Genomic DNA, 19199 nt, shown 5'->3' on the forward strand with positions numbered 1-19199 from the left:
TAAAAGGGGGTGGCTGGCTTCTGCCTTTCCTTCTTCAAGGAGCCTAGAAGCGGAGGGTGGCGGGTTTAGTTTTAGGCTATCATGTCTGATTAGAGAGATCCACCAAATGCACCTCAAAACCAGAGAGGTTAGTACAATAAGAGATACATTTTTTGTTGCTTTGTTCTTCTGCATCTGGGATGCCAGTGTTGATCAAAACCATGTTTGTATCACCTCTTGGCCGATTTTCCCAGTTTGATAATTTACAGCATAACACTTCCAGCAATAACCATAACTGACATCTGAAAGTGGTTTATACTCATTTAAAAAATTGGGCAATATAAAAGTTAGGAAAGGTTTGCAGGAAAGGTAACGCTGCATGTTGTAATAGCTGATGTAGCTGCAAAGGGATGGGCACGTTTCCAAACATCCATGGCCTTCTCAGGATTGCTGCGGAGACAGACACCATAAAGAAACAAAAATCCAGCGCCTCTTTCAAATGTGGCATTTGTAAAATGCCTCCCAGTGCTCCAAATCAGTACTAGTTTAAAATACTCTGATTTATAGCTGTAGCACATGTTGTGAGACTGGAAACTCAATAACATTTTATTACCTACTAAAGAAGTTGTTTATTTAAATGATTACTTCTTGTGACATATAACAGAAGATAAACAGTGTACAAATGAGTAAAATGTGTGACTGAATGCTTTTTGACTACACTCTTCTGTTCATTTTATGCCATTTCTTGCTGAGTTTATTCCACAATAAATACAGATAGTACTATTACGTGTTCGGGGGGGGGGGGGGGGGAACAAAAAACAAACAAACAAAAAAAAACCACCACACCAAACCTTCAGCAAAAGGAAGAACCATGTTTTATCAGATTTTTATTCTAATAGTCAGCTGCAATTGAAATTGGTAAGTTCCTATTTTCAGAGTGTAAAGCAATGATAATTCATGTGATAATTCTCCCAGCAAAACAAAAAGAAACCCAAACCAAATTAGGAAGCTTCATTTTAGCGATATGTAATTAGACATGATGGGAAGATGCCTTATTCCATGGCATCACATTTCCTTTCCTATTAACATGATATTTATAGATATAAAGGGGAAAAATCAGTTTCTCATCTGACAAAAGGTGTTTATCAGCTGCTCATAATTTTGAACTAAGCTTTCCCCCTACTCACTATTCTTGACGGTATTATTTAATGTAAATTCCTATCTACGGCTGTTGTGCTGTAAAAGGTGATCTCCTTTTCCCTCAAAGGTATGGTAGCTCATTTTGAAAACTGATGTATAGCCCTGGTCTGTCCTGGTCCTCTGCCTAAGGAGCAGTGAAGAACTGAAAAGGTCCTGTGATCCTGACCTCATGATGCTGGGAATAGGGTTTCTGCCTACCCAGTATCATGGGAAATGCTAAGGGTTCATGTAGCCAAGACTGTGTTTTGCCTGATGGCTGAGGAAGGCCTTCTTTAATTAGGGAAATGGTGTCCGGTGGAGCTGAAACTTTCTCTTCCCATCTCCCTTTGCCTCTTTTCCTGACATCCTTTTCTGCTGACTTTTTGCTGCCCGCAGGAGAGAAACTGAGATTATTTTGATAGTACTGTGATAATTTATCATCGTTTCTTCCATCTCCAAAACCTCCTCATTTCAGCCAGTGCCTCATCTTTACCAGCTTAGTGTTCTGCTAATTGCTTGGTCAGACCTTGCAGGTCTTTTTCTGGGGTGGGAGCAAATAGCAAGATCCAGCACTGGCACAAACATCAGCACAAGGCATGACAGGCTACAGTCTCTGTTTCTCCTGGGCTACAGTTACAGTGAGCATTAAATCTGTTCCTGGTGAGACTGACTGATAAACCCCATCACATCCTGGCTGGAATTTGTCAGGCTTAGCTTTAGGCACATACTGAGGTTCCTTTTGGAAGTAATTGCTTGTGTTTCTGTTCAGTCAGTGCACAGACATCAGATTCACAAGGCTTTTTTTAGACTTTTACAGGGATTGTTTCTTCCCAACCACTGTGACATAGGTGTAAATGCTAATCTTAAATGTCTATTTGTAAAAATTTAGGTGCAGTGTCTACAGTGTAGGTATGGAAAGTTAGGTGAGATTGATCTCTCTGCTGTTGTATTTTATGGTGATCTCCCTTTTTGAGGTAAAGTGGGTAAATGCCAGCTGCTCCAGTATCCACTGTCTCTTGTAATGGAACTAAACTGGGACGAGCATTTTGAAGAACTCTCTGCTCCAGACCCTCGCTCCTATTGGTTTGCACAGATACACCATGGCCTGAGCTGGAGCAGCAGATCCTGCCCAAGTTCAGGGCTCACTGGGAGTTTATCATTCTCACAGCCATGGTCATCCAGCTCAGGGCATTGGGACCCTCTTAGCTTGTCATCAGTGATGAGGACAGAAGCAAAGAAAACATTAAGCATCTCTGCCTCATCTGTGTCCCTGTTTGTGAGGTGACCATGATGTTTGACAATTTAGCCTTGGTCAAATATAATCTAAATATTTGCTGAGAACCATGCCTGTTGTATGGTAGGAGAGCAGTAGCAGAGTCCAAAATGGAGCTTTTTAAAGAAATCAATTCTGATTTTTAATTAGCCTATTAAAGTCTCTTCATGTCATAGAAAATGTTGCAAGCCAGGAAAATGTACTAAAAAAATATTTGTCTTGGGCAGAATGGCTATAAAATGCAGCAGAGCTGTCATGACTCTCTTTTTTTTAATGATCCCAAAATGTAACCACTGTTTTCTAATGCACTTCTTAATATTTTAGTGTTTCTCACGTCTCTGTACCTTCAGAAAACAACTTCTTCCATTGAAGAGCTGACATTTTCCTTAAATAAGCAACACCAAACACTAAACTTCATTTTCACAAAATAAATTATTCAGTAAGTCTTCTTTAATTATCTCCTCTTTGACTGCTTTGTTGCCTGAAATGTTCATTGCTCTTGCAGAGAAAACGAACCCCAGGATTTCCCTGATGGTTATTGTAGATGTCAGCTGTAGTGTTCAGACTCTTCAAAGGATCACCCCCATGGTCCAATCTCCAGCGCTCCCCAAAACTCACCAGGGATTACTTTGGTGTGTTTTAGTAGTGACTGGGGGTGGGGGGGGGGGGGTAGTGCTCATTGCTAGATTTTGTTATCCACAGAAAAAGCTTTGTAGCATTGGAAAATGCAAGCTGCATACCGATTAATGTGCCAAAGACAGCTAAGGTCATGGCTACATACAAAGTGGGAAACCCGCCACGTATTGATGGAATAATCACACAGGATGGAGGAGTGAGTGAACCGTAGATAACAGACATTAGCCACGTCACTTAACAGACTATTGGAAGGTGCCTGGATGCTGCTAAGAGTAACCTGATACAACAGCTGCATGGAAGAGTAAAGTAGCTTTAATCCTGCACCGCGTGCCCCTCTGTTTACTTCCCTGTTTTCACAGATAAGTGGCACGGTGGTATTTGGTCTCGAGAACTTCTGCATCTCTGAGGGACACACAGATGGGAGGCAGCTGTGTGGAAAAGCCCATCTACTTTGTTCACTGCTCCTGGAAGAGCGCTGCAGTTCAGGCTCACCCTAAAGTGACTGAAATACCGTGTTGAGCTGCATGGGATTCTGATAGAACATCCTGGTGAATGGATACATTCTGTGTTTGCACTCAGGGCTGGATAGCTGAAACCTCTGTGAGGGCTCACTCCTCCTCCCCTGGAAAGCCATCCAGTGTTTGGATGTTACCAGGCAGGGTTGGACGTATCTGTCAGTCATTCGGTCACTGTCTGACTGGACTGTGTCCTTCAGGCCAAACTCTGACATATCAAACAGCTAAGGCTACCTCTGACTGAGACTAGACGCGTGCACAGCTCAAAGCAAGTTTTTTCCTTTAACATGCACTCAGTGACTGTCAACACTGAACCTGCAAAGCTGAAGTCCCTTTAGCATGTCTTTGTCACCTGAGATGACTTTGTGCTGAAGATAAACATGTCTGAAGAGCCATCTTGGGCTTTACAGTCACTGGCCTTGCAGGTGTGTGCAGCTGCGGCATGCTGTTGACCTCTTGAAAACCAAGCAGCCAAAGGCTTTCTCTTTCCCCTCACCCTTCTCAAAAGAAAAGCAGATTTTTCTTAGTAAATATGTTTGTACTAACAATAGTATCTTTTTTCCTTTTCCATTTTTTCATAGCAAACTGATTCAGTATTTAATTCCTGAACGTGACAGGTGAACTCTTTGGGCCAAGTTTTAACTTGCAGCTTGTATTTAAAAGGGAGAAGTAGGACATGGAAAACCAGGCTTTGAAATGGAAATTCTGCCTCAGCTACAGCCACAGCAGTGCTGCTCAGAGCCCTATTTTGTTTTCTTTTTCCCCTAGTCAGCCAAATCAGACTCACTGCTCCTTGTTCAAAGGAGAAGTGTTAACTTTCCAGAATTCCCCGTGCTGCTGCTTAGGAGTCTTACAGACATTGTCAAATGTCATATCCAGTAATCCATGTCTTTGAGTAGGTCTTGAGTTTCTAAGAAAAGACCATTCTTCTCTGACTTCCAGAGCCTTGGGTCTGGCTCTAGGATAGAGGTACCCCAAACAAAATAGAAGGTATGTTTTCATTTTCCAGCATTTGTGTGTGATTCTAGGCCAGTGTATGCATTTCTGCTGGATAGCCATAGACCAGCTGTATGCTTCCATGTTACCAGGCTGCCATCAAATCATTAGCTGATAAACAGCCTGTGTGGAGAAAACCATTGTTGGATATTAGTGGGAACAGCTAACACGCCACTGGGAAGTTCCTTAAATGTTGGCTCGATAACAAAGTGAAGTGATCAAGTGAAGGTTAGGTGATTGTCAAGCTGGAGCTTCTACACGATTGGATGGCCACTGTAATTGTGAGCTACTGCTAACATTTTTCTTTTTTTATGCTGTCTCTTCTGAGATTAATCTTGTTTCTAAATATACAAATTCTGATCTAATTGCATTTGGAGAGGACCTGTGTTTTGGCAGATGGCAGAACTTTCTGCAGAGTGGCTTGCAAATGTTGGGGTGTGAAGCACACTTGGCAGTGATGCTCGGAAAATGATCTGGTGGGATTTGTGAAGCATGTTGTGCTGCTATGCAGTACCTGGGAGAATGAAACCATGAGCACAGTGTAGTGTGCCCAGACCTTGCACAGGGTAGCATAAAGCATCACTCCTTGGCATTTCCCCCAGTGCTGAAACAGCAGGATTTTAGCTGACGATCTTGCCTGGCCATCTGGTGAAAGAGTATGAAAGAACTTTACGGGGACTAATTATTTCCCAGATTAATACTGCTGACAAGTACTCCACGAGGCAGTGTGTATGTTTGCAGGGTGTTATGCTGCTAGAAATGCCATTAATTATTTTGCCCGTGATTCGCCGAACACTGCGATTCTGTGCGCTGGCGTTCTGCCCCAGCATCACCATCTGTGTATACCGTAGTATTTATTCCAGAACTTTCTGGAGATTTTTCAGTTTTCAGATTTAAGAGCCTGGATTAAGTGACTGTTAATAGAAGGTGTTAAAACAATCTGGGTTTTTTTAACACCATTTTCCTCTTAAAGCTTGTCAAAGTCTGCTTACTAACAGTATGCTCTGTGGGTTGTACTCTAGGTGTAACTGCTCTCAGGCACTGCAGTTTAAATGGAGTGTAAGACTCTTATGCATTGATTAACTTCCATGTTTTCTTCTTAAGAGAAGTGACATACTTACTTTTATATACCTTGCAACTAAGATAGAATATTCATTATATTGTAATGCACACAGGAAAAATACAGCATTGGTTATCCATGTTAAAAATATTTATGCTGCACATGGACACATGTCAATAACTTGATCAAAGATGTCAACATAATCAATGTGACCATCAGAAAGGTTAAAATAATAATAGAAATATTCCTGGTTTCAAAATGTTAGAAATACTAAAGTTTAAACTGTTTTTTCCTTAATGACTTCACTAGATTCTGATTGATGATGATTTTCATTCCAACACAGAATTCTGGTGTAATTCCACATCCAATCAAAGAACTGCTCCTTTTAAATTGATTTATCTACAGAGCTCTTATTAAGAATAATTTCAGATTAAAATGCCCATAGGTTCTTTTTGACCTTTTGTGTTACTGAGTCTTCAAGGTCTTTCAACGTTTAAGGTGTACAAAACCAGTCTGATATGACAAAACCCTCTAGGTTTTTGTGTTGTTTAGACAGATGTCCTGCCTTATTTACTGAAAAATGGAACAATCACCCAGTGGAACAACACATATGTTCTAAATTCACTGACCTATATTCATTGATAAGAAGAAAATCTCTGGTGGAACCTCAGAGAGGGAAGAAACATCGTGTTATCCCTTCAGAGTGAAAAAAAAAAAAGGAATCAAAGAGTTTAAAGAACACTGGGGAGTTTATATAAGATAAAAATGGTTTTGGGGTGGATGACTGTGTGGAAAAATAAGTCTTTTTAGACTCTGAGGGTGGAAACAGGAAAGTAGTGGAATTTGTGATAGTTGGGGTGGGATAAAATGGAAAAGGTAAGATTTATGGGGTAGCAAGAAGCACCTTGTAAATGAAGCAGGATTGCTGTTCGAGGGAGAAGGGTGTTCTTACTGGGGAGAAAGCTCTGGATTTTGCACACTGTGCTCAAAAATATTACTCAACACAAACCCCAAAGCTAGTACATAACTTTTCAGGAAAAAACCCCATCATTGCTCATAATTGAGAAAGGAACAGGTAAGATGAGACTACTGAACTCAGTATCTTAGATTATTAAATTGCTTCAGGGGTACGGTCACTTACTGCTTCTTATCATGACTGCTGCAGTCAACCTAGAAACCTCTGATGAATGATGGAATAAAACCTGTATTCTTTCTCTTTCATTACCTTTGCATTTGGCAAAGATTTTCTTTATTTGCATGAGTCTCTAAGAGCTCTAGCACAGCGTAACTCAGAAGTTTGCTCTTAATGCAGTGTCTGCTTAACCCTGACTCTGACTGAAGAGGCGTTTCCTACCCCAGTGAGGACATCTGTGCTGTAGAGCCAGAATGATGCTGACGGGACTCTTAATGATGAGAATTACAGAGAATTACATGTGTTCCTTGTGCAGCAACTCTCCGCTCCCAGTGCACGGCTTCCCAGAGAATCTGTTAAAACCTCTGTGTGGTTTTAAGCCCTTTTAAGCCCAGAGTAGGTAATGTACAAGCTGAGTTACCTCTGCAACAGAGAACAAACTCTTGAAATGCGAGAAGACGAGTACTTTTCCAAAGCCGACTATTTGACTGCTTAATTTACATTCAGTTACCAGAAGCATGGGTGGTGGTTTTCCTTGAAGGAGTCAAACCTGTTTTTCAAAGGCTTTTCCAGAGCCCTGCCCATAGGATCCAACATTCTAAGTGTAGGAAATATTGTTGCAAAGCAGGGAGCCAAGATTTACCTGAGTTTAACCATATGGAAGAGTCAGGATGATTCAGGCCACAAGTTTAACTTGAATTTAGGAGAGACGCCTTCTCTCAACAGGTTGCAGAGTATGCCTGCATGACTTGCTTAAACCCAGTTCTTACACCCTGGGCCACAAAGGTTTGTTGAAAAGAAACTCTGCTCTACAGAGATGAAGTGATTTGCCCTTCACTAGCATTAGCTGGAGTCCAAAGAGCAGAGTTCAGACCAGAGTTCCTACCTCCAGGCCTGAGACTGGCCAGATGCAGAGATTGCACTTTAAGTGCTTAGCTCTGAACAGGCAGTGTTTAGCTCAGCCGAGAAAATCAACTGATCTCAGTCTAAGTTCATAGCATGAGTTGAATGAATCATGCCCTGGAAATACTTAATTTTCTCCAGTGTTTGTGAAAGGAACTTAAGGTGACTAGTTCAACTGTAGATGCTTGCAGAAAGGTGAGATGAGTACAGCCTCTCATCACAGACTTTACAAATGCTGGCCTTTAATAACAACAGATCGCAGTGAATTGCAGCTTCTGTTGGATCTGTGCACTGGAATAGGGAGTAGACTGGACTGGTTGGGAGATTGCCAATTGAGATTTCAGTTCTGTACACCACCAAGACAATCTGCTGATATGTGTTGTGAATGACGGGTCACAAGTAAATCAAATCCTAAATCTTGATTCTAGTCACTTTTACCAATATAAAAGAAAAGGGTAAGTTGTTGCAGGTTATCGCAGATAGGACATGAGCTAATATTAAACAGTTTTAGTACCAATAGTGATTTAAATTTAAGGTCCCCATCCACACAGTTTTCAGCAGTATTTTTCATCCTCTCACTTCTTTGTGCTCAGTGCTCTGGAGACCCCTTTTCTCACAAAGAACATCTGCCTGGTGCCCTCTCTCTGGATTACAGGACTGAGGCTCTTTTTCACGTATGTCTTTTGCTCCATATTCTCTATGAAGAGAGAATTTTTTTCTTTCAATACAGGACCAGCCTGTTGTCACAGCAGCTTGGGTTGGCTTAAGCAACATGTAAGGGTAGAAAAACTGAAATGACCCTGAGATGTGTGGTATGAAATGTCTTCCCACTGAATAGCTGAACGACAGAGCATTAGACAGGATAAACCTGAGCATCACAGATGATTTAAATCTGTTGCTCCCTCACAGCATGATGGTGCCCTGAGTGCCTGAGCTATGTCTGTGCAAAGGGAGTAGGCTGGATGTGAGGTTTGAGTGCTCTGTCTTAACTTTCCAGCTGCTATTTATATTACATTACCTCACAGAGCATCCAGCTGAGAACAGGACCTTGCTGTGTGAAGTACAAGGAGCGTACAAACAGTTTTGTACAGTCTTTGACCAAATGCCACAGTTTTTTTGGTGAGCCTTGAACAGCCTTTGACTGAAAAAAAGCAAGTGAGTTAAACACACAGGGCAAGTGAGGGGCAAAATAGGAGAGAAAAATCTGTGGGGAGCTCACCATGAATAAAAAAGAAATGGAGTATACACATCTCTATTTTTTTGTAATTTGATTTTATGCTTCATTCTGTTTTGTCTTGGATGTCCTTAGAGGCCCATGCTAATCAAGCAGGTGAAAAACATCTGCAGCACGTGACTCAATCCCCAATAATGAATTCAAAGGTGTTAAAACAATAAAGGATCTGGTCCTATAAATTATTTGGCACACCTTCAATTTACTGCTTTTAACAAAGACTGAGGTGGAGCCAGGAATGCTCAAGGCCTGTAGTACTAAAGATTAAGCAAATCTCTCCCTGTTTCCCTCAACCCTAAGACTGAGCTGCAACATTTCAAATAATACCTCCTCACTAATCTATACTTCTAAGTGAAATATCTATAATGTATTTAATTACATTCTTCTCTCTTGGGCTGCTTATGTCATAGTCAATCTCTGAGGTCTTTCCAAATTAATGGGATTAGACTTCTCTCCAAATCTTCTCTGCTTAAATACATTACTTTGATCTTTTTGTGTGCCAAGTAGAACTGAAAAGAAAATGGAATGACTTCTTGCAGCAAATAATTGTTTCTGATAATGGAGAAGGATCATAACAATGTGCTTGCTTAGCTGCAGATTGACTCTGTGTGGACAGGGAATCCAAATCTGAGCCTTGCTAAGATGTTCAAGGCATCTGTGTACTGGCTGTGCAAGAGTTCCCAAATGGATGCAGTTCTGCCAAGAGCCCTGCTCCCATCAGAGCTGTGTGTGCGTATTTGTGTGATTGTTTATAGGCAGACTCCCGACAGGAGGGTTAAATTGTCTCATCTTTTTCTCAGTAGAGCTTCACTATGACACCTACCTGGAGGGCACTTTCTGGTCCATGAGTCCTACACCACCTGTCACAGGTTTCACATTGTCTAATCCCTCCCATATTTTCCCGTCTTCCATTTTAGAAATACCACAATAGCAAAAGTCTCTGCTGTAAAGGCTGGGAATTGTCTTCTATTTTCTACCTGGCTGCATTAACTGCTATGTTGTACTCACTTGTTTTTATGACCCAAATTTAAGTATCTTCTCTCATGTATCATTCTCATGTTATTTTTTCTTAGATTAACCCCCTTATGTGCCCCTGGAGAGAGAGAGAGAGGTCAGTCTGTCTCTACTTTTGTTTGACTAAACAAAGCCACATTTTCTTTGCTCCCCTCCCAAACGAGGTTTATATCCCTCAGTTACCTTAAGTGTGATTATCTGCATATTGCATTGAACGTGGTTTGCCAGTTGGGTCACTTGGTAGATCACCAATGCTTTATACAGAGACACTTAAAATTGTGAGTTTATGTTGAAAAAGCCTCCCTAATATTGCATTTGCCTTTGTTTTGGCTGCATCACATCAGAAATTTGCAATTACTTTATGATCAGTTGATTCCAGCAATTCCGGCTGTGGAGTGTTCGGGTTTCAGCTGTTACTCGTGTTACAAATCCATGAGGGCAAGACAAAAGTGTTATGAGCTTACTGACTGCCACAAAAAGCAAGTGCTGGAACAAGGAGAGAGCTGGACACGGGTGATGCCACCAGCGCCAGATGTGACATCAGACTTTCTCTTGTAAAACGTTTTGGTTTTAAGCGAGATAACATTGATACATTGAATATTCCATCATGGAAGTGATGGAAGTACATTATTTTCATTATTGTCCTTGTCTCCAAGATAACATCCCTGATTTGTGTAGCAGCACAGAATAAGGTGAAGTCACATTCAAAACAGTAACTTTGCTTATCAGAAGGAAGCAGTTTTATTTCTGTAGGGCACAGCCATGGCTAATCACTTTGCTTGCATTTGTGTTTCTGCAAAAACATCCCCCAGAATGTGATAAGGAAGGATAATGGCCTCGTGCCACAGTTTCTCACCCAGTGATCCCTTTTCCAAGGACAGGGAAAGGGCTGATGACAAGAGAGCTTTGGACCCTTCGCGGGGGAGGTGCCCAGGGAAGGTGTGTGTGCTGATGGTGATTATCAAGTAGTTACAACGGGGAGGCAGAAGCCAGCCTGAATGCTCACACGCTGCATTCAGATAGCAGAGCTCCTAGCTCCTAACATTATCTTCCGCTGATCAAACAGGGATTGGGCTAAGCCAGCACTTGGCTGACTGTCATATTCCTCTTGCCAAGGAGGTCAGGGCTAGGCCAGGCTGGCTGGGAGCTGGTGGAGAAAAGGATGGAGGTTGGGTGATTGTGTGTCAGAGCAGACAGATGCTCCCCTACCCGCTGGGGGACCTCTCTGAGCTGAGCAGCTCTCTCCTTAGGTTTCCAGGTAGGTGCAAGGGTCACAGTCTGATCTCATTGCACAGAAAATTAATTAATGAAAGAGAAGTCTGTGAGAGAGCAAGGAGAGGGAAGAATTTCTCAGTATCTAGATCAGATGAGAACAAGATACGGCTGCTCCAGAGTGTCCTATTTTGCAAAACACTGGGAAATAGTGTGTACCAGGGAGTTATTTAGCCTGACATTATTCACTTCTTAAGTCTTGATTGCAAGCACTGTGGGTTTTTTTCATTTTTTACAACTTCTCCAAAGTCCAGTGGGTTTTCTGTGAATGACAGTTCTGCCTCAGAAAGGCAAGAATTGTTATTTGCAAGTGGGTGCAATTTCCTTCTCTCCTGTGATTGTACTTCCCTGTCGTCTTCCTGGTTATCAGCCTATTCCAGTTTGGTTTTTTGTTTGTTTTTTTTTTTGCTTGTTTGTTTGTTTGTTTTACTTTTATTTGTCCTTTCGTTGCAAATAATGGATTTCTCAACACTTTTCTTTCATTTTTTAAAAAAAATCTCATTATCCATTAAGATTGATGAACTGTTTCCTGCCTTCCTGCTTTCTCTCAGCTTTCCTTCTGCTGTCTCTGCAAATATTCTTCAGCACTCTGATGTTGTTCTCGCATCCGTTGTGGGACGAGTCTTATTAATACAGGCTTTACACTTTTTTTGTAGGTCATGGTGTGGCTTCATGCCGGCTGACTTGGACCCCTTTGTCCTGAAATGTCAGGTAAAAAGAGCTGGCCAAAAACTATTGATTGGGCTACTGGATTGTGGGGTGGGGGAATAAAAATAGAATTAAAACAAACAAACAAACAAACAAAAACCCCCTCTATATATATATATATATATACACACACACACACACTTAGATTGTCATAACTCCCTTCTTCTCATCTCTACTTAAACAAACAAACAAACAACCCCAAAAACCAAGATAGAAACTTTCCTGCCAAAAATGTATAGAATTTTAATGAGGTGATGGGGTTATTTTAATTGAAAAAATTGACCTGCATTAGTAGCTCCAAAGGGGTGAAAACCTGTTCTTTTAAAGGTAGCAGATGTTTTGCTGTGAACACTGGGGCACTGATCTCTTCTCTCTGGTACCCAGTGACAGAACCTGAGGTAATGGCCTGAAGGGGAGGTTTGGGTTGGATATCAGGAAAAGGTTCTTCACCCAGAGGGTGGCTAGGCACTGGAACAGGCTCCCCAGGGAAATGGTCATGGAACCAGCACTGACAGGGTTCAAGAATCTTTTGAACAATGCTCTCAATAACGTGGTGTGATTCCTGGGGAGTCTTGTGCAGGGCCAGGAATTGGACTTGATGATCCTAGTGAGTCCCTTCCAATTCCAGATATTCTATGATTTCTTGCCAGGAACTTATGCAAGGTTCAGGTGCATGTGGAGGATGAATGCCTGTCCCTGCACAGTGCTCTAGGCAGTTGTGCAGGAAAAGACATTTTGATGCAGGAAGTAATGGGGTGCTCCAGGCACTGTGTCTCCTCCTGTCAGGGTTTGACTCTGGCTTCGGTACCATGTGAAAAATGGGGCAGAAAATACTCAGTTGGACTCAGGGGGATTCCACTGACTATATATGGTTGGTTTTTGATTTTGAAGCCACAAATACCATGTAAATGAGGTATTTTTGTACTATTGGATTTTTACTGGGGGGGTTTGTAAGCTCTTTTCCAGAGTGAGAAGTCAAAAACACAGAGAAAAAACATTTCAGGAGTAGTAGGACATTACTATTCAGTGGTTGATTCCTACCTTTCAGGCTTTTCATTGGGATTTGGAGTCCAGGAGTATGGTGAGGTTCCCCACATGATCCCAGAAAGTTGCAGTTTCATCAGCTACATTTTCTTGTATTTCCCCCAGCCACATCTATGCAGGTAAACTAAACAGGGAGCCTTCCTGAACACTCACTGGCCTCCCGCTTAAATCTGTGGAGTGGCAGGCAGCGTAACTTTGGTCCATGAAATTTAATATTCTCCCAAATATTTCCTTAGAATATCTCTAGGGTTTGAACACTCAAGGATGCAGTTACAAGGATCCATCCTCTTGGGGGGGATAATTATTTTTGGAAAGATAAAGATGGGCTGATGGGCCATTTCAAGCCAGCTGTCCCCGCTGCCCAGGAACAATTCTAGTCTTGTGTACTTTTAGTCTAGATAGTGCTATCATACCACTCTCTTTGCTTTTTCTTTTTGTTAAACACTTATTATCCTTTTGTGATTATATGTATGTAATTTCACCAGGGGAGCTGTGCTTTGAGAACATAAATGATTGTATTTAATGAAAAAACTGAGGTGTTGAAGGGGCATTTTTCTTGTTTGGAAAAATTCTTGCCAGTGTAACTCATACAACAAGAGAGCTAAAACAAACAGGTGGAGAACATTTGCACATAGAGCAGTAATTGCAACTGAAAGATGTAATTGTTGTATCTTCATCTGACATGATGAATTTGAAATACCATTCATTATTAAAAAAATAAAATTCAAGGGGACATTCTGTGTAAACAAGTAACACAGTTCACGTAGGATAATTTTCACTGATAATTTCTTTTTATATGCAAAACCTGATCCAAAGAGACTCTTTTTGGTAATTAGAGCCATTCTACAGAAGAGCTCACATATGCTTCCCACAGTGTAGTCTTTCAGCTAAAGCCAGGACAGTTCATAGCTAACAAATGTCTGTCAGATGTAAACACAGGTCAACGTGTTTGTTAATATCTGTAGGTAATCTCTGTGGGTACACAGGGTTTGAAAACGACAAATTTGAACTTCATGTGAGTCTTGCCTTACCCAGGGCTTTTAGCTGTTGTATTTAAGTCAAGGCTGCTCACACATGGCTTCTTCCATCATTCTCCCTCTAATATTTAAAGTAAGAACAAGATAAAATTAGGTAATTTCCAAGTGTTCTCTGAGCACTGAGATATTGAGCCATTCCCAAGTAGCAATATATAAATATGTAAATGTAATAGCTTAGAATTTAAAATCTCTTGATGCAATTATGATATGGGGCTTCTGCTAGTGGCCTTCACTAATCTGGTGGTATTTTTATTCTAACATGCAATTTACCAAATTTTTTTTGGATTTATCTATATTTGATGGGGGATGAGGAGGGAGGAATGCAGGCTCACTTTAGCTTGTGGGATTTTTTGCATTGGATGAAACACTGATGGACATGTCTCTGAGTACCAGAGATAAGAGGTAAAAACAATAATTTCTTAATTACTTAAGACACTCAGCTTCCAAATCCTGAGCAGATTTTAGACTGGGAAGAAATTAGCAAAGACAAGAGAACCCATAATTTTTTCACTGTCAGGGGGCATCATTGCTGGTCTGGACCATTGCTGGTGCAGGCAGCCCATCAGCTCCCTGCTGTGCATGGATCTCAGGCCTTCTTCTGCCTTCATCTTGCATGTCTGTGCCTGCTTTCTCAGGCACTGAAATCCTTTAATTTATCCACATTCTTGGTGTCAACACACAATGCCTTTGAACACACAAGTTTCAACTGTATGATCAAACACTATGGTCTCTGTGATCTAGTATTCCCTTCATCCTAAAAATCAATTCACAGAATCAAAATCAATAATGGCCTAACACATGTAACCTGTCAATTCTGAAATCTCTTTCTTGTGTCTTGTCATTGTTTTTGTGAGCTTTGTGTATTAGCAGAAAATGTCCTTGCTATATCATATAACTTTAAAGAACACCCTAAAAATCTGGATATGTGCATGTGAAAAACACACCAATCACTTGTTTTAAAATTTCAAAAGTTTAATAGTAAATAAGATGGTTATAAAAATAGAATTAGAGTAAAAAAATGAACAATTTTAGAGTTAGGACAATATGAGACAATAAAAAACAAAGTTACAGACATCTGGGTGCCTCCCCGAGCAAAAAAGGTCCGAAGAAGGACCCCTGCTAACAAAGGACCATCTCTTAAAAGCAATAGCCTGTTGAATATTTATTTATTTCATACATGATGCATAAACTCTATTTAAACAAAGAACCATCTTTGGTTAGTATCACTTTTTTTCCTTTAATCTCTGTGGTATTCTCAAGGCTGAGAGAGGCAGGAGGAGTTGGTTTCTTCTGATAAGGAAGTAGGAAATTCTTTTTTTCTCTGAAAGATTTACGTTTTCCTGTGGTTGGCATACAAAAACTACACTTTAATTACAAAACTACATTTACTATACTATCAAACTATTAATACAACACCAACAATCAACACAACACATATAGTAAATATCTTGCATAGAGCCATATAATATGCACTTTTCACAGTGCAGTAAGACCAAAGTGCAGAAAATTTTTGATTGCATCTCAGTGGCTGCCAGTGCAGTGCTATGTCTCTGCTTTCGTGTCTATGATAGGAGCACAGACTTCATATCACATAGCAGAAACTGGATCAGGGATGACATCTGACTCCTTATGCACTCACACCACTAGATTTTTTGCCTACACCTGTAATATATGAAACTGTCTGGCATTTTTCAGTTAATAAAGAGGATAGATATTGAAGAGACTTTGTTACCTCTTGTTGACGTTTTGCACTTTCCCCAAGGATAAGATAAAAGAATTTTCTGCATGCTTGTAGTTTGAACAGAACATTAGTTGTCAAGACTATGGGAGAGGAAGGATGGAAGATGAAAGTGGAAACATGATTAGATATACATGTATTACAGAGGAAGTAATTAAGGTCTTGGATAGGTTTTGCATGGATTTAAGATTTGCAGAAGTGTCCCCACAGCTCGTAACATCCTGCATTTACATTATGGCAATGCCCACTGCTGTTGTGCAGTGAAGAGTCTATCACTGTTTGTTTTTCGAAAACCCCCCTGTCTTAAAAAACTGCTTCTGTAAGTGATTGCTTTTCGTTCATTAAAAAAACCTCTATGTCTAGGCTGAAATTTACCGCCTAGTGTGTCATTCCTGAAAACTTATTTTTGTTATTTAAACTAAACTTTATGTGCAAACAAGGAAAGAAAACCTTTCACATGTCTGTTTCCTACTTCTAAAATTTCCTGGTGTATAGTGATTCAGATGCTAAAGCCCCTACATAAGCAGTCCCTTTTTAAAATGCAGCCTTTAGTTAGTGTAAGATGCAGCTTCTGAGTGCAAAAAAAGGAAAGGAGGTCAAAGGTATACGAGAATGGCAGCATAGCTAATGTTTGTGTGCGCTCACTTCTGTCAGCAGGCTTTCCAAAATTTTTCAGGAAGATGTCAGCTGCATATATGTTGCTTGCATTGAGTGAATTATGGGGAGATATCTCCACAACAACTATTCTATTATGTCTTATCAACTGTATATGTATTTGTGTAATAGGCCACAAATTCCACCTTCTAATAAGTTGTTGAATATGTACTTGCAGTACAGATTTAATGTCTCTGCAGATCAGATAACGCTACAGAAAGTTTGCCAAATGATACTGACATGTAGTTTTTGGCAACAGCATTCCTTCCTTGAAACAATAAGAATCCCAAAACATTGAACACAGAGAAGCTATTTATAAATAAGTTGTCTTTATGTTTTTTTCAAGCCCAGCAATTGTACATTAGCTGATTGAGTCTTTTGTGAGATGGTTTAATATATTGCCACAACAGTATTTAGACACTTTGCCAAATAAAAGACAAACCACACAGTTATTAAAAAGTCACTCTTGCAGTTTCTGTATTGTATTTACTGCCATCATTGTCAGTTAATCTGTGGAAACTTTCTTGAAAGTTAATTCACTTTCAGAAGAGTGGAATACCCAAGAAGCACCCTGCTTCTTTGGTGTTACCCCTGGCAAGGGGATATTTTCATTCCTCCTTTGTGCTTTTGGATATTTATATTCCCTTATTGCCTTGTGTAAGTTATTGTAAGTAAACAAGGAGACTAAATGAACAAGCTCCATATATAATCCATTTTGTAGCATGAGGGCAATAGTTTCATTATGTTTATTTTTCAGTACTCTCTTTTAATCACATTTTAGTGATTATAGCAATAGGTTTGGTCCTGCACCATTCAAGGCAGTAAAAATGCCCCTAGTAAAGCTCATGGTGCAGGATTGAGTCACAGCAGGAGAAATGTTCATTTCACTTTAATTCTCCTTTTCTCATTTTCTTAATAGTGTTATTTTAGGAGTATTGTATGTTAGACAGATCAGCTTAACTGCTATTTCTTTTTCAGATCCAACCCTCTAAGCAATTGCATCAAAGCTATTAAAGTGGTTATCTGACATAGTGCATATTAGTCCAGTCAAGACAAACCAGGTGTAACTTAACAGCCTTTATCACTCCTTTTGTGTAAGTGCTCCAAGAAGATCCCAGTGCCCTGTCTAGGGATCATGCCTACTATCTGTGCTTTGGCCAGAGTCAGACCAGCTCTCAGAGATCCCATTCTGAGAAATACCCCCCGCAAAAAATTGGTATATGATTGCATTTATATCTGCAAATCGTCACTGTCTCATCCACTTGTTCACTGTATAAAAGTGTCCTGTAATATTGAACAAAAACACTTCACTTCAAGACTGACAATATTAAGGTCTCCCTACAGATCATGGTAGGAATGTGCCAGTATCCTAAAACATTTGGTGTCAAGACATCCTGACTGCAAAAGTGGGAGCTTCTGACACTAGATCATTCTTATTCCATCTCCATACCCTCCAAATGAGTGTACAAATGCATCACAAACTTATTGATTCATTGCCCCATCACTTTTTTTATGTCCAGAATCCTACGACTGTTTCTTGTACAAACTCTTGTACGAAGCTCTTCTCTAGCCAGACGTTTTCAGACATTAATTATTTTTATTTGGAAGCTCTCAAAGTGGCAGCATAGAAGTGTGAACAGTCATCTTTCCCCATGCTGTACAGAAGTGAGAGTTATTGTACTCACAGTGCAAACACTGTGGCATGTCCATAATTTTACTGCTCTGAGTCATCCCCTTGACATCTGTAAGATGACTGAAGATAACAAGGTCCAGCGTGTATGGAGGCATTTGCTGGACAGGAGTTTATAGTTTCCATAGTCATTATTTACCCAAGTTGCATGTATTAGTTTCTTTTATTGCTTTTTCCAAAAGTTTCACAGATAAGCTACAGAATAAGATTGGGAGGGAGGTCACATTATCCATTCCTCTTCTTCAAGGTGAGATAATCTAGAATCGCATAATTTCTAAGGTTTGTCTAAAATGTTCTTAAAAACATCTAATGATAATTCCATGTCTCCTTATGAAATTTAAGTACAAGGTTTGATGAACTACCTTCCTGGCATGCAGAGGTTAATTATGGGATGCTGCTATTCTACCTAGCATTTATCTTGCGTTTTCTGATGACCTGCAATTCCTTACTGAAACATTGACATGTTCAGGGCCATACATGAGGTGCATATCTCTGCACTTTCAAGGAAAGCAGTCTTTAGTTTTCCCATGAGTGTAACAGTTCTGCTTCTGAGGATTGTATTGTGATCTGCCTAACACTCTAAACAACTTCTATGTACATTAAAAGTACTCAGAATGAATTTGAAAATGCAGTAGTTACTCCATAAACATTCCTTCTGTAGTTCTTTGAGAGCTTGTAGGTAAATTGTTGTTTGCTGTTTTCCAGTGCTGTCTTCTTTTATAACGGCTTCCAAACATCTACAATATCTTTCCAGTTAAGGACACAATGAGTGAATATTACTGACTGCTTGGCTACTGGTGCACTGTGGATTATGTTCTTGAGGGAAGCCAACAGTAGACATTTTATTTAGAGGTTTGGTTTTTTTCCTAGGTGCTGATGTAACTAAAAAAAGAAAAACAGATATGCAGCTTTGGATCACTGAGACTTCTTTACTTTGGGAAAATAAAAGGCACAGTCCAACAGACTGCCTGAAAGTAGATGATGCTGTATTGGCATCATAGGTAATTTCACTGTTTTGAAGAACAGTCCTGTAGTTTTAATGGTATCCCTGTAAGTGAAGGGGGTAAGGGCAGGTGGGATGACTGCCCTGCTGCAGCTCAGACCAAAGCCTGTCCATGTCCAGCTATGCATTCTTGCG

At 40.3% G+C, this 19199-nt stretch overlaps 1 protein-coding gene across 3 annotated transcripts in view; it reads left to right on the forward strand.

Annotated features, from left to right (window-relative positions):
- MTUS2 (microtubule associated scaffold protein 2) overlaps nucleotides 1-19199 on the forward strand; it is a 273696-nt gene that overhangs the window by 74930 nt on the left and 179567 nt on the right. For all 3 annotated transcript variants that reach the window (XM_040057241.2, XM_040057243.2, XM_058419555.1), the window contains one exon: nucleotides 11847-11901. The gene's annotated coding sequence lies outside the window, so the exon portion shown is untranslated. The remainder of the gene's footprint in view (nucleotides 1-11846; nucleotides 11902-19199) is intronic.

This window comes from Hirundo rustica, chromosome 2 (assembly GCF_015227805.2).
Source record: "Hirundo rustica isolate bHirRus1 chromosome 2, bHirRus1.pri.v3, whole genome shotgun sequence".
NCBI lineage: Eukaryota > Metazoa > Chordata > Aves > Passeriformes > Hirundinidae > Hirundo > Hirundo rustica.